The 11,463-nt window shown below is 44.1% G+C and overlaps 1 protein-coding gene across 1 annotated transcript in view; it reads right to left on the reverse strand.

Annotated features, from left to right (window-relative positions):
- Positions 1–2,033, reverse strand: part of LOC311235047 (STAM-binding protein-like A) — a 61,156-nt gene extending 59,123 nt beyond the window's left edge. Inside the window, exon 1 of the mRNA XM_084322371.1 lies at positions 1,962–2,033. The gene's annotated coding sequence lies outside the window, so the exon portion shown is untranslated. The remainder of the gene's footprint in view (positions 1–1,961) is intronic.
- Between the last annotated feature and the right edge of the window lie 9,430 nt (positions 2,034–11,463).

Below are 11,463 nucleotides of genomic sequence, written 5' to 3' on the forward strand. Positions count from 1 at the left end.
GAGCTCCTCTCCAGTCAAACATACTGCTGCTGGTCTGGACTGGTCCTCTGAGCTCCTCTCCAGTCAAACATACTGCTGCTGGTCTGGACTGGTCCTCTGAGCTCCTCTCCAGTCAAACATACTGCTGCTGGTCTGGACTGGTCCTCTGAGCTCCTCTCCAGTCAAACATACTGTTGCTGGTCTGGACTGGTCCTCTGAGCTCCTCTCCAGTCAAACATACTGCTGCTGGTCTGGACTGGTCCTCTGAGCTCCTCTCCAGTCAAACATACTGCTGCTGGTCTGGACTGGTCCTCTGAGCTCCTCTCCAGTCAAACATACTGCTGCTGGTCTGGACTGGTCCTCTGAGCTCCTCTCCAGTCAAACATACTGCTGTTGGTCTGGACTGGTCCTCTGAGCTCCTCTCCAGTCAAACATACTGCTGCTGGTCTGGACTGGTCCTCTCAGCTCCTCTCCAGTCAAGCTTTTGCTGCTTCAGGGTTTAACCCGAATCCTCCGCTATCGCTGTGTAACATGTCGTGTTTCCTCTAGAGCCTTCTTTCTCTCCTTCATGTGAAGTTAAAACGAATTGAAAGTGAAACCTAAAAATGGGTGCCGTCGACAAATTTGTGTTTTTTTTTTTTTTTAATATGGGCATTGCTACGTGATAATAAATAATAATAATAATAATAATAATAATAATAATAATAATAATAATAATAATAATAATAATAATAATAATTATAATAATAATAGACTGGTGGGGGCGGTGGGCAGCGCGTAATGTACTCGGTGGAGCCTGAGTGCCCATCACTCACACTTATTCATTGCTACGAGTCACGACTAGTACACAGTGTGAGACAACAAGGAATAACGAATAACGTTGAGTTGAGTAAACAAGACGAAAGTCTTTCTCTGGTCTGCATCCCCTTAACAATTGTGTGTATTGAGCCGTACTGTATTGTACCCATTCTACAATCTGTTAAATAAAGTTTTTCATTCATTCGAGTAATCTATGGCTGTATATGGGAAAACACAAAACATGCAATGTATGGAATATCAGTCATTCTAGAGCAAAGTCTTCCCTGAGAGATCTGAACTTCATCTGAGTGACGGCTGTAATGTGTAGCTAGGTTAGGTTAGTTAAGTTTAGCTAGGTTAGGTTAGCTAGGTTAGATTAGCTGGGTTATGTAATTTAGGTTAGAACCACATGGTTCGTGTTTACTTGTCTGGTTTTGTAGTGTTTTGTGTTTGTAAAGCAGATAATTATTATACGACACCCAGTGGCGTTGAATCTCGTCCCTATCGAAATCTGTTCCTACCATACTTCCGGGTTGAACTAAAGGTAAAAACGATATATAATCATTAATAAAGTTCATATTTGCATTTCATAATTATAATGTCAGTTCCCACTGTATTTAGAAATACAAAGGGATCTTCTTGACAGAGAAGCTAACGTTAGCCAACTAGATAACAGTTAGCTAGTAGTGAGCTAGTAAACCAGTACAGAAACTGACGTCATATCAAACTGTCCGAAACTACATGAACTGATACATACAACACAATGACGTCACGGTGCTGAAAAGACCATAAGAATTGATTGATTGAAAACTTTATTAACAGATTGCAGAATGGGTACAATGCAGACCAGAGAAAGACTTTCGTCTTGTTTACATCAGGGTCCCCCATTTTCAATTCATAACATAAATGACATACACGACATACAGATCGACAGTACTGCTACATCTATACATTTATGACATACCAGATCTACAAACACAGTACTGTTTGTGATACAAAAAGAGTTTAAAACAGAGTATATACATTTGACAAAGAAACTGTACATTGTGACCTGATAATGTTGTTCGTTTCAAGAGTAGGAACGGATTTCCTCTCGTTATACCAGCTCTACTTGAACTGTAGCTCGTTTTTAAGACAGATGTGTGACAGATATGTGACATAAATAGGAGTTTAATTCCACTCACCTGATCTAAACTTGACAACAGCAGCTACCGTTAGCTCACGAGCCTGTTCCGCTCATAACTTCCGCATCTTCTTCTTCTTCTTGACTTTGTACGGTGGTTGGCATCCAATAATATTGTATTACCGCCACCTTCTGTTCGCCTACTTAATTACATTACCTGATGATCATCTTCCCTCCATCTCAAGACTCAAACTTTACATTTTTAATCATTTAAGTACGTTTTAATGTTGATATTTCTTTGTTATGTTTTACTCTATTCTGTATCTATTAAATTATGTTATCTTATGTGTGTAAAGCGACTTTGGGTATTTCAGAAAATCGCTATATAAATGTAATGTATTATTATTATTATTATTATTATTGTTATTAGTGTTATATTAGTTGTTTCCAGTATTCCTAACTAGGAATAAACAGGCTAGGGTTTCTTTACTGGCTTTTATTCACACGTTGTCTATCCGTACATCAAGGCACTCTCCTCTTACTCCGGTCCTCGGTCCGGGTCCTACCACAACAGGGCCGAACCAATATTATGTATTATAATAACAACACATCTTCCCTTCTTTTAAACAGAAACAACTTGTTCTTTTCCTGTAGTCGTCTATAACAAAACGTTTGTTTCCGACTGTTCTTAAACCTGTACATTCCAATAATAAACATTAATTTCAAAAATGAACATATGCATTCAAATCTTTCTTTACAATCCTCTTTTTTTTTCTTTTTTTTTTTACATTTTCTTTTTCATTGATCCTTCATCATCAAGTGTCCTCTTTTCTTTACCCTATCCACGTCCACAGTCCACATGCCTTTCAGCACTAAGCAATAAGTCTCTCAGGAGGTTTAACAATCCTTTTAGGCCTGCAGCAGGTCTCAGAGGGCGTGCTGCCCCCTTTTGGCATGACAGCGTCACTGCGGTCTGGGGAACTCTGACAAAACTGCTCACTCCTGGGAGCATCTAACACCTCTGCAGTGCTTCGTTGTTGAGAGTCTGTCTCTGGGACTGTCACCTGTGGTCTCAAATCCACACGGTTTCGTCTCAGAGATGCACCATGGTCTGTCTGGATCTGGTATGAGCGTGGTGAAACTTCTCTTTGCACACGTCCTCCTTGTCTCCATGTGCCTGTTGTGTGATCCAGGATACGGATTGTATCGCCTGGCTTGAGGCTCGGTAAGTGTTTTGCCTTCTTGTCATGTTGCAATTTGTGTTTCTCTTTTTGTTCTTGTTTCCTTGAGCTGATTTTGTGCGCTCCTTCTGGTGTCTCATGGATAGGAAGGTTAGTGCGTAAGAGCCTTCCCATCAGCATCTGGGCTGGGGACAAACCATTTTCCAATGGGGCACTCCTGTATATCATCAGACTCCTCTGGAACTCCTCCTGTCCATCTTGAGCCTTCTTCATGAGGGCCTTGACGATCTTGACTGAACTCTCTGCGAGCCCATTGGATCTCGGGTAGTTCGGGCTTGAGGTGGCGTGGTGAAAACCCCAGTCCTCTGCAAACGAAGCAAATTCGCTGCTGGAAAACTGTGGGCCATTATCTGAAAACAGCTCACAGGGAACTCCATGTCTCGCGAAGACTTTTCAGGTAGGCTATGACTGTTTTGCTGGATGTTGACTGCAGTGTTACAACTTCCGGGTAGTTGGAGTAGTAATCTGTGACTACAATGTTGCTTTTACCGTTACAGTCAAACAAATCGACTCCGACCTTCTGGTACGGGCGATCAGGTACAGGGTGGGGCATGACTCTGCTTGTTGTTTGGACCTGTAGGTGAGACATATTTCACATGCAGCTGTGGTGTGGCTGATGTCTTGGTTGAGTCCTGGCCAGTACATTACTTCACGCGCTATACGTTTACATTTTTCCTCACCCAAATGTCCCTCATGCACTTTCTGCAGCATTTCCTTGCGCATGGATGCCGGGATGACAAACTTGCTTCCTTTGAAAACAATGTCATTAGCAACAGAGAGCTCTGATCTGCATGCCCAGTAATCTTGGATCTGACCCAGGCCACCCTTTCGGTATGGTCTTCTTGAGCTCTTTCATTGTGTCATCTAGTTCAGTTGCTTTCCTGATCTTCTCTGTTCGCTCAGCAGACACAGGAATTGATGTGACAATCATGTCAACATAGGCTTGTATTTATATGCTTTTCTGTTCATTTGGACTTTCCATTTGGTTGACTGCGCATGAGAGCGTGTGTGGTATATTCTGCTATATTTAAACTCATGCTACGTGTTAAAAATGGTCCTTGAATGCTAAAAATAACATGTTGAGAAAATGTCTCTAAAAAGGTTTTAAGTACATAGTGGCTGGCAGCTGTCCTTTTCAGCGACCCGAAGCCACAGGGAGTCAAAGCCTTGCAGGCATCTACATTTTTACATAGAACAGATGTCTGTGGACTTCCGGTATGAGAGCGGAAGGGTAGCATGCGGTGAGGCTCCTGGTCAAAAGAGTGAAAAACGGAGAAATAAAGACCCGAAAAGTGATTAAAAATGAAGATGCAAACGAGAAGGAAGGAGGAGAAAACAATTATGAAGGAAAGAGAAATGGAGGACTCACAGGAAGAGGAGAGTTCGATGGAGCAGAACCCCCGAGGCGAGACCGAGAAGGGGCAGGCGGAGGAAGGGGGAGTTTCGGCTGAGACAGACAAGGGAATGCCAGGATGGGCCGTGCTCATGCAGGCCGGGATATTGGCGACCATAAAATTGAACTCGGACACGATGCAGGCGACCATAAAACTGAACTCGGACACGATAAGAAATGATATTGGGAAGTTACGGGAGGAATTGAGGAAGGAACAGGAGGACTTCAGAGGTGAAATGAATACAGAACTCAAAAGGGTGGATGAGAAGATGGCGGAACAGGACAGAAACGTAACAGAGGTACAGACTAGAACGGCGCAAACGGAGGAATGGAACACAGAGATACACGAGGTGTTAACGTGTGCGATTCAAAAACAAGAACAGATGGAGACAAAGATATCGGACATGGAGGGGAGGTCACGGAGAAATAACATCAGAATATGGGGATTGAAAGAAGGAGTCGAAGGGGAATCGGTGACCCAATATGTGGAAAAGCTTATCAAGGAACAACTGGAGGAGACGGGACTGGAAAAAATGGAGATACAGAGGGCCCACAGGGCGTTGGCTCCGAGACCGAAACCGGACAGACCTCCGAGGGCGGTGATTATTAACTTTCTGAGATTTGAGATTAAGGAATTGATACTCAGAACCGCGTGGACCAAGAAGATAGAAATCGAGGGGAAAAGACTGTTGTTTGATCACGATTACTCGACAGCGGTAGCAATAACACGCAGGTCCTACGCGGGACTGAAAAGAATTCTGAAAGAAAACGGAATGAAATTCCAATCACCCATGACCTCGCTAAGGATTCACTGGAAGGAAGGGACGGTGACGTATGCGACGGCGCGGGAGGCGGCGGAGGAGATGAGGAGACGGGGGATGCACATGGACTTCCTGACGGGCAGACCCCAGGTGGTGAGAGCAGGCAACTGCACCTCCTCATCCATCACCCTCAACATAGGGGCCCCCCAGGGCTGTGTTCTGAGTCCCCTCCTCTACTCCCTGTACACACACGACTGTGTGGCTCAGCGGAGTAGCAATACAATCATCAAATTTGCTGACGACACAGTGGTGGTGGGCCTGATCTCTGCCAACGACGAGAGGGCCTACCTGGAAGAGGTCAAGGTCCTGGCGGGATGGTGCCAGGAAAACAGCCTCTCCCTGAACGCCAGCAAAACAAAGGAGATGATTGTGGACTTCAGGAGGTCGGGGGTCAAGGACTACAGCCCCCTCAGCATCGACGAGGCACCGGTTGAGAGAGTCAACAGCTTTAAGTACCTCGGAGCCTACATATCCGAGGACTTGACATGGACCACACACATTGACAGTGTTGTGAAGAAGGCACGACAACGCCTCTACTTCCTCAGGCGCTTAAGGAAGTTCCAAGTCAGTCAGAAGATCCTTAAGAACTTCTACTCATGTACAATAGAGAGCATCCTGACTGGCAACATCACCTCCTGGTTTGGGAATAGCACTGCACAAGACCGAAGCAGACTACAAAGAGTGACACGTTCAGCCGAACGCACAATTGGAGGGGGGCTCCCCACCCTCCAGAACATTTACAACAAGCGTTGCAGGGGCAAGGCTAAGAGAATCATTAAAGACTCCAGTCACCCGAACAACTGCCTCTTTGAACTGCTGCGGTCAGGCAAGCGATACCGGAGTCTCAAGGCGAGCACAGAAAGACTCAGAAGAAGCTTCTATCCCCAGGCCATCAGGCTGCTAAACGAACAATGAACACTACATAACAACAACCATCAAACGCACATAGCACACACATCCACACGCACACACTCACTTTAAACAAACACACTGTAGCACCCACTCCACACACTTTATAGCACACACCCACTTTAAACAAACACACTGTAGCACCCACTCCCCACACTTTATATTTATTGATGAAGGATTGCACTACAACTCGTACACCTTACTGTAAATTGTACCTAAATTGTACCTCATCCCATTTCTGCTTTGCACTATATAGTACTGTACATTAGTACACTGCATAGTATTGTATATTATATGGTAACTCAGTTACGTCTATTCTGCATCGAACATTGTACATATGTCTATACTGAACACTGTGACCTCATTTTCTACTTCTAAATTACATGCTATACTATGTTATTTGATACTATCTTGTCTAGCACAGTCTCTGGAGCGTAACAGTAAGAAGCATTTTGTATGAAAGTATTCTGTACTTCTGTATGACAACTATTAAAGAAACTTGAAAACAGATGGCGGAGGACGGAGAAGGAAGGGGACAGGAGGGCCAGACGCTGAGCCTGCAGCAGAGATTGGAGAAAGCACGCAGATGGACCAGAGTAGGAGATCGAAACCCGGGAGAGGAGGGAGGAGAGAGGAGAAGGCCGAGGTGAGACGTGACAGACCGAAGGCGGAGACGGACGAGGAGGCCAGAGACGGAGAAGGAGGGGAGAGGAGGCGGGAGGAGACGAACGGATGAGTACACGCACAAGAGATTGAAAAAACTATCCAAATAGAGACAAAATATTGAAACTGAAATAACATATACATAAACACACATTCCCAGGTAGAGGCAGGATATAGGAACGAACATAACATATACATGGACACATAATACACATGCAGATGGAGAAAATAAATGGAAATATAATTAGGTATGATGGACGGAACACAGAACACATTGAAACAAATACATAGACACACGCTGCGAGTAACACAGTTGGAAGGGATTAAGGGGATAAATGGACATCACGTAGAAAATAGAGGGGAGGAAAAGAAAGTAAAAAGGGGTACACAGAAGACACCACACACAGGTTTGGGAGGAAGGAGGGACATTGGAACATATGAGCCACATTGAGAGGGACCTAGGAAATGGGGGTCTTTGATCAGAATGAAGGACAGAGCGCTTTTGACCAGGAGCTCGACAGCAATAAAAACAGTAAGAAGGCTGGACAAATATGACGAGCGGTTGGGGGTAAAGGTTTCAAACCCCCAAGCCGTCAGGAGGAGGCCTCTCACTAGGAGAGCAATTACTCCTCACCCACCAGCAGGGGACAGGGGGGGACACAGGGACCCCCCGAACGCCTTGGGAGCACTTTATGTAAAGTTTATGTTTTTTATTTATGTTAATCATTATATGTATTCGGTGAAGAGAGCGGAGGCTACAACCGGAGGGGGGAATGAATGTGACATGGGGGGGACTGACAGACGAAAGAAGAAGAAAGATGACAATGGTTAAAGGTATAAAAATGATGTCGTTAAATGTTAATGGAATGAATAATACGATAAAGAGGGGCAAAGTGATGTTGAAGTGTAAAAAAAGTGAGATGGAAGTGATTTTTCTGCAGGAGACACATTTGGTAGCACAGGAGCATGAGAAACTGAAGAGATTTGGATATGAAAATGCATACTATAGTTCCTTTAAACGGAACCTGAGGAGAGGAGTAATCACGTTAATCAAAAACACAGTCAAATTTGAATTGATCAAGGAAGTAAGAGACAAGGAGGGAAGGTTTGTTCTGGTGAAGGGAAAAATGGAGGGTCAAATGATTACGTTAGTGAATGTTTATGCACCCCCAGAGAGTGAGAGGGATTTATATGAGACCATTTTTGATATGATAGTGATGGAACTAGAAGGGATATTGATATGCGCGGGAGATTTTAATGTAGTACTGAATCACGACCTAGACACCACGAGTACTAGAAAAGGACGGGCACCAATCAGTAGATATATGAATATTCAGATGACGGAAATGGGAATTACAGATGTTTGGAGGGGGATGCACGCCATGGACAGGGAATACACACATTACTCACACCCGCACGTGACATATGCGAGAATAGACTACTTTTTGATGACGACGGGGGACAGTTACAGGGTACGGGAGAGCAGAATAGGAGTAGCGGACATATCGGATCACAGTGCCATATATCTGACAGTAGATCTAGAAGGGAGACGGAGGAACACGATCTGGAGACTAAATGTAGGAATATTAAATAACAAGGGGGTGGTGAGTCAGATCAAGGAGGAGATAGCCAGGTATAAGGAAGAAAATGACAACGGGGCGGTAGATCCGAACATTCTATGGGACACACTGAAGGTGGTGATAAGGGGGAAATTGATGGAGAAGACAGCAATGCTGAAGAAGGCCAGAACGGAGACATATCACAACCTGATAGGGAAGCTGAAGAAGCTAGAGGGGAGACACCAGATATCAAAAGAACAGGAAACGCTCGGAGAAATCAAAGAAGTAAAGGCCAGGATAAATAGGGAATTATTGACGGAAATAGAAAAGAAAGCGAGGTTCATGAAACAAACATACTATGAAGGGGGACCAAAAGCGACCAGACTGTTGGCTAGGAGAATTAGGACGCAACAGAAGTTGAACACGATACACACAATAAGGGATACAAAGACTAATGAAATATTGAGAGACCCAGCTGAAATAGAGAGGACATTTAGAGAATACTTTGAGAAACTATACACACAGCCAAAAGCAGCGGGAGAAGAGAAAATAGAAGCATAGCTGGAGAAGCTAGAGTTACCATCGATAGGGAAAGAACAGAATGAAGAATTAAATAAAATAATTACGGAACGAGAACTGGAAGAGGCAATTAGTAGAGCTAAAAACAACAAATCTCCGGGGAGCGACGGATTCCCATCGGAATTCTACAAGACATTTAGAACGGAATTAGCACCCATGTTAGGGGCGGCGTTCAGACACACGATGGAGGAGGGCAAAATGCCCCCCTCGTGGAAGGAAGCCATAATCACCACGATACCGAAAGAAGGGAAGGATAGAGAATTATGTAGTAGTTTCAGACCTGTGTCCATACTCAACGTGGATTACAAGATGTATACATCGATAATATCAAAGAGATTTGAGACGTTTATGCCAGACATTATAGATGAAGATCAAACTGGATTTATTAAAGGGAGACAGACACAGGACAACGTGAGAAAGACATTACACATAGTAGAGGAGATACAAAAACAAGGTGGTAGCGCGGTACTGATTAGCCTAGATGCAGAAAAAGCATTCGACAGTGTGAGCTGGACATTTTTATATAAAACATTGATGAGGTTCGGACTGAACGGGAGGGCGATGAAGATGATCAAGGCGCTATATCAAGAACCGACAGCGAGGGTTAAGGTGAATGGCAGCCTGACGGATAGAATCAGATTAGAGAGGGCTACCAGACAGGGATGTTGTCTCTCACCAACGCTCTTCGCCGTTTTCATAGAACCACTGGCACAACTGATCAGACAGACCGAGGACATTAAGGGAGTAAGGATAAAGGGAACGGAATATAAACTAGGCCTATTTGCGGACGACGTGATAGTATACATGAGGCAACCAGACAAGAGCTTCCCGGCACTGATGGATCTACTGAAGGAATATGGCCACTACTCAGGATACAAACTAAACATGACAAAGACACAGACCTTAGCATGGAACTATACCCCAACGACGGAAATTAGGGAACAGTACGGGATAAGATGGGACATGGACAAGATTAAATACTTAGGGGTGAACATCACGAGAGGGGTGGGGAAACTGTTTGAGGCGAACTATACACAGATAAATCAGAACATCAAGAGAGACTTAGAGAGATGGACAGTAATGCCCTTGGACTTCAATTCAAGAATAGAGGTCATTAAAATGAACATACTATCAAGGTTACTGTACCTATTCCAGTCACTACCGATACAAATACCACAGAATCAATTCAGGGAGTGGGACAGACTGATATCGAGGTTCATATGGGCGGGGAGAAGACCACGGGTCAGATATAAAACACTACAACTACCAAAGGAAGAGGGAGGGATGGCAGTACCCAGCCTACAAGATTATTACTATGCAGCACAACTGAGAGCAGTGACGTGCTGGTGTAACGACAGATATGAGGCAAGATGGAAAGACATTGAAAAAGAAGGGGAGGGATACAATGTACAAGCTCTGGTGGGAGATAGGGAACTATTTAAAGAAAAAGAGGGACTATTAGATCCAATCACCAAATGCACCTTGACCATATGGAACAGAGTAGTAAAAACACACAAATTGGAGAAGCAGTCAGGGGTTCTGAGATGACACATGACAAGAGATTCAAACCAGGGAGGTTAGACCATGGATTCAGAAGGTGGGAGAGGGGGGGGGGGGGGCAACAGCGATATGCAAAATGATAGAGAAGGGGGAAATGCAGACACTACAAAAATTAAAGGAGAAATTTGGACTAGAAAACAGGGACCACTTCAGATATCTACAGGTTAGAGACTACTACAACAAAGAAATAAGGGGGGCCAAAGACGAAGAACAGAATGGAATAATCAAGATGATAGTATGGGCATACGAAGGGGGGCAAGGAAGAGTAATATCAGCAATATACCGGGCTATAATGAACAGCAAGGGACACACGACCGATTACATAAGGGAGAAATGGGAGAGAGAACTAGAGATAGAAATAACAGGGAAGGAATGGGGGAACATATGCGAGGTGCAACATTCAACAACAGGATCGAGGATATGGAAAGAGTTTGGATGGAAAAACATAATCAGATTCTTTATAACCCCAGAGCTGAAGGGAAAATATGCACCAACACAAAGAGCATGCTGGAGGATGTGTGGGAAGGAGGGGGCAAATCACACGCACATATTCTGGGGATGTCAGAAGCTGAAGGGGTATTGGGAGGAGATAGGGGAGGCAATGATCAGAATATTAGGATACGGGTTACCACAAACAGGACTGGTGCTTTACTTAGGAGACCTGACACACGAGGGAATACAAGGGGGGGACAAATATTTAATAAAGATAATGTTGATAGCGGCCAGAAAAGCAATAACGAGACTGTGGTACAAGGAAGATCCACCAACAATAGCACAATGGGTAGGAATAGTAGAGGAGATACAGGATATGGAGAGGATAACATATGTTGTATATTCA

This window comes from Notolepis coatsorum (genome assembly GCF_963971535.1).
Source record: "Notolepis coatsorum genome assembly, chromosome: 10".
Lineage (NCBI taxonomy): Eukaryota > Metazoa > Chordata > Actinopteri > Aulopiformes > Paralepididae > Notolepis > Notolepis coatsorum.